The sequence below is a fragment of the Stylophora pistillata genome, chromosome 4 (genome assembly GCF_964205215.1).
Source record: "Stylophora pistillata chromosome 4, jaStyPist1.2, whole genome shotgun sequence".
NCBI classification, from domain to species: domain Eukaryota; kingdom Metazoa; phylum Cnidaria; class Anthozoa; order Scleractinia; family Pocilloporidae; genus Stylophora; species Stylophora pistillata.
Genome location: NC_142522.1, coordinates 23,157,080 through 23,162,382, shown reverse-complemented (window position 1 = coordinate 23,162,382; position 5,303 = coordinate 23,157,080). Strand labels below are relative to the sequence as shown.

At 38.5% G+C, this 5,303-nt stretch overlaps 1 pseudogene; it reads left to right on the top strand.

Annotated features, from left to right (window-relative positions):
- The first annotated feature begins 1,860 nt into the window (after positions 1–1,860).
- LOC148732914 (uncharacterized) lies at positions 1,861–4,894 on the top strand (annotated as a pseudogene).
- Positions 4,895–5,303: the final 409 nt, after the last annotated feature.

Sequence of the window (5,303 nt, the reverse complement as noted above, 5' to 3'; positions counted from 1 at the left end):
ACATGTACATATATTACATGCAATCACATGAAATTAATTCCTTTAATTTCCATTTCCTCCACTGAACATTTACTTAAAAAAAAAACTGACGTTGGTAAACCAAGTTCTATTAATTCATGTTGCTTCTTCCCGTGCTGCATGTTTATGCGTGTTATGCATTTGTCAATTTGTCCCTTTTCAATTGTATATTAAGAATTTTAGATACAACTTTTTCAACACTTCTTCTACACAGCCCCATAGTTCAATATGCATACACTGTACAGTATTAGGTAAAGAAATAATGTCAAAACAAGAGATTATGTTATGAAGAGTGTTTCTGGAAAGCGTTGTGTTACAAAATTACTAAAAATAGAACTGAGGAAGTTTCTGGAACGCTTAGTCACGCTGACTCATTAAGAACTCTCAATGGAACTTTCTAGAAATCTTAGTCAGCACATTTTGTTATTATGCAATAGCGATGTAATGATACTAAAAATAGCTGTATTACAGGTCCTTTGAATATTCTAGAACATTTTGTAAGACATATTTAAGGAGTCGCGATCAGTTAAAGTTAGCCTTTCTTTTAGAGCTTAGCCAGTGTATTGTGAAACAGCGTGTTGTCGCGGAGTGTCAATAGAGTTGGTGCTGTCGCGGAGAGCCCAGGGTAGCTAGTGTTATTGCAGAGCCGGACTACAGAGAATTGTTAGAATTATTTACTGTTACTGGAATCGTCAGCCGTGTAGAAGGCTACGTTGAGAAAAATTTTGTGGACATCGATAAGTTACAAGGATCTTTGAAGAGAACCATGATTTGTGCAGTAGTACACTGAGATAGATTATAGTTTTATAGAGGGCTCTAAGATAAGAATAGATACTTCTTAGAAAGACTGAGAAATGATATTGAGTATGATTGAGCTCAAAAACTGTCCCCATGAACCTGTGTCTTACATACCTTTTTTATGACAGAATTTTAAGAGGTAGTAAGCTTACAGAAGTTTAATTAGCACTCACTAGTATTTAGTGCAACCAATTGTAAGGGAGAAAGACAAATTAGTTGTATAAATCCTAGGCTGTAAGCGAGCTATTCTGCAAAACGCAGTTCTTTCACTTGTTAACTACAGTGGAACCACGATTTAACGAACCTCTATATAACGAAGTCCTTGGTATAACGAACGATACTCAAGTTCCAGTCCGGCTAAAGTTACAGTAAAATGTATGCCACAGAACCTCGATATAACGAACTCTCGATATAACGAACCAATTTCCCAGTCCCTTGGCACTTCGTCATCTTGAAGTTCCACTGTATTGGCCTCTTCTGACAGTCGCATGACAACAATCTTGGTAAATTTTTCTCATGCAAGTACATGTAACAAAGCCAAATATAAAGGGCAACTCAGCCATTTCGGACAGTTCTCCTTCGCTTCTTTTTTAAACTGAAACTTTCTTTCGCTGAATAAAACTCCATTATGCTTCTAACGTCAAAACAGGTGTCATTTTATCTTTGCACAAAAAAGCTTTCGACATCAGTGGCAGACATTTCGTCCAAGGTAGCAGCAAGGAAATGAGGCAGCACTTTGTTAACACATTCAAACCCGCCGCCATTTCGATAGCCGAGAAACTCTTAGGTCGAGTCGGGCTACCCTGTCATGTAAGCCTGCTTCTAGCTCGTAAAAGTGTCGAAACAACTCAGATTATTAAATAGAAACTCTACCTCTAAAATCAAAGTATTTTGTTATCGACCATTAAAAAAATAGTATTTTGTTATCAACACTGGAACATACTCGATTAGTTGACGTTACCTGTTTTAGCTTGAAGAGAAATACCTGATGGATTTAAAGGGCATTATTCTCTGTACTGCAATGTACTGCAATGTACGTGCCGATAGCGCATGAACAGAAATACCTAATGACTTTGAAAAGTATTATACCCTGTACTAATCAATACACTCTGTGAAATTCACTTCATTCATCAACTTAGAAATAACCAGAGGAACCTGACACGATGAAGACAACTTACGTTTGGTGTTTTGCTTTTTCTGTCCTTGTACTGTCTAAGAGTGTATTTTCCCGAAACCTGTCTCTGGTAAGTGCTAAGTAATGGGAGAAGTGCGATACCTCTAAGGAGAATTATTATGGAATCTCAACAGCGCAATTGAACTTGTTTCTACCCATAAAACATAATAAACTACTCTATTCTTAACTTTTTATGAACTAAACAATATCTATACAGGCATTTACCTTGAATACCACTGAAACCCAGGAAAAATTGAATTAAGTTTTTCCAGTTCTCTGTTTGTGCTTTTCATACAATTAAACCCATTTCAACTGAACTTGTTTTGCTACTGGTGTATAAGATTTCAAAAACACTGAGTTTGATAAGTCCACGAACAAGTGTGATACGTGACTATGCTGTGTGATGCATTTTCATGTGAACTCTGCAGCGTTAGATTTTGAATTCAGAATACTTGAACGCATATCAAGCTTAGCTTTAATCCACTAATACTTACTGATAAAAGTTTTTTGATCGACTCATCTTATTGAAATCAATCTTACATCATTTTCTGAAATAAATCAGGCTCATTTAGGCGTATTTGAGACATTGTTCCAAGTCTGATTCTGCATTTGTCTGCTTTTAAAAGGATCTGTGATTTCTCTTCCAAAGAAATAAAGTGTTCAAACGCCATTTTTTGCCGGGGGTATTCCTCCAACGGGGCTTCCTGGTACTACTCAAGACATGGCCTTACACATGCAGACGCTGCCTGAGGATCCTACCGACACTCCACCTTATTTTGTCTCTCTCTTTGATCCAAGCACCAATACTCCCTTTTATTCAGCTTACAAAATTACACCTATTTAGGCAAAGGACATTTGGAAAGAAAAAAGGCTGAGTGGAATAAAGTTTAGAGACCCTCCAGGTATGGATTTAGCCTTTGTAAGTTAAATGAAGATTGATTCAGTCTGCAAATTAACACCTATTCAAGAGAGGGACCTTAGTATAGACGAAAGACTGGATGCAATGAAATGAACAGACATTGAACCCCAAGCAGCACAATAATATCGAACCAACTCACATATGTCCCCGGGCTTTCACAAGCTAATCGAGATCGAGCTTCACGTTGTTGTAAGGCCTTGTTGAGAGCATTCATTTCGGAATGTATTTTGTACATTGATGCCCTTTTTCTAGTTTTTTTTTTTTCCTTTAGAATTCTAACATTTGGAAGCATACGTAAACAAACAAAACAGAAAAGACTGCGCTATTAAATCATTTCAAGTCATCCAGTCAATCATTCAGTTTTTTTTTACCACTCTTCGATCCGCTAAAAACGCTTCACGCACAACAAAAAAATAGAAAAGAACACATCACAAACATGAGATAAACAACTTTAAGTTTCACCCATCGTAAAAAGCAAAAAATTCACAGTTCCAGGGGTTTTATTTTCTTCACGGATCATGAAAATTGAAAACACTTAATCCCGATTCTCCTCACTGGACTAAAACACTTCGTATAGCACCTATACAACCTGTGCGTTTCCGCCTCCCGGTTCAATTGGTTAGGGCGCCGGATTGTGTGTGTTGTGCGGGAGGTCGAGGGTTCGAGCACCGGCCGGATCAATACTCATAGTCTTAAAATAAGTGTGGAATATCTGCAACCTTTCTATAATCAAGAAATGGATAGATATTCTAGTCTTCTCGGATAAGGACGAATAAACCGTAGGCCCCGTCTTCTGCAGGGTTAGGGGTAGGAGACGTTAATTTCCCACGCACGAGATTACTGTGTGGTGGATGTCCTCCCCTGGGTGGGATGGGTGGGTGTTGGCCCTGAAAAGCCCCCATGGGGAGTGGTCAGTTTACCTATGTATGTAGGTGTGTAGGTATGTATGCTTGACAAGCTAAGCAAACAAGCTCTAATGACATAAGGAAATGCTATGCGGGCCAAAAATGAGAACTGTCCAACCTCGAGAGACTGCCTTGCCTATTTCTGGTCATATGAGCAAACTAGTGGATGATCTCTAGATTATTTGCTGCCTACCAGAACACCAAACTAGGGGTGCATATCAAATAACAGTCTCCATACTCTCACGGTCATACCAGAGGAGGGAATGCAGGTTTAAAAAAATCGTGTGCGATACTACTTTGATATAAAAAAAATTGTCAGTATCTTTCTGTTTTATGGTTTAATATCATCTGTGTCCACTGGCGCTCCTAATGTCAGCATTTCCAATAAAGAAGCAGTCGCAGCTACCATTCAACTACTAGGCAAGCCAAGCAACGCATTGACCAAAGGCCATTTGAATCCTTCAGCGATAAATTCCTTTGACAAAAATTTCATGGCCGCTACCTATACTTTTACTAATGCCATACCTCAGTTTGCAGCGTCGAACTTCTATTTGACAAATTTTGAGTTAAAAGTAGAAAAGTATGCTAAGAACAATTGTGGCATGAAATATGGAACCCTGTATCTTTTGACTGGCAGATCAGAAAATGGCCTACTCGTTGATAAAGAAGGAAAACCTGTTCAGGATCTTTCAAATCAAATTCCTAAACCCTATCAGAGGGATACATTTGTGCAAGGTACGATAAAACTTGTAACTCCTCGTTCTACTTGGACAGCTGGCTGCTGTATATGGCTGAAACCAGGTGAGGCGAGAAGAGCAGAATCTTTTGCAGTGATGAGCAACAATCCAAACAAAAGAACGAAGGTTCTCCAAACAGAAATGAGCGTGCTCGACTTAGAGGAGCTCCTTAAGACAGCACTATCAGCAGCAGTGAATTTGTTCCCAGGTGAAGAAGAATGTAAACGACCTGAAAACAATATTTTACTGAAATGAAATGAAAGGAAGAGATCATTGATGAAAAGAGACCAGTAAGAGTCAAGTAGTTTAGTTAATACTCCTGATTAGCGAGGGACTTGTGAGGAATGTTTCTCCCTTTTGGCATATATGTATTTCCGTAATGCTAAAAAAAAAATAAACTCGCAAATCTATTTGTGATAAATGTCACCGGGACCGATTAACCTCAATTCACTCTTATCCTTGCCAATCCAGCCAAATCAAATCCTATCAACTCCGGTTCATTACAATCCTCCCTGACTCACTCCAATCCACAATAATCCGGACTAATTTTCTCCAATCATCTTAATCCACCCATATTTACCCAAGCTATGATGGGAAAAGAGAAACAATGTATGACAAGCCAAAGTAAGGTCTGTGTAGCATATCTGGGTGCATATCTCGCTGAAATATTGTTTCCTTGTCAAAACCGCTGAAAACTAAATACTCATCCGCAGATTCTTATTACAAAGTATTTCCTCTTCACTTTCGACCAG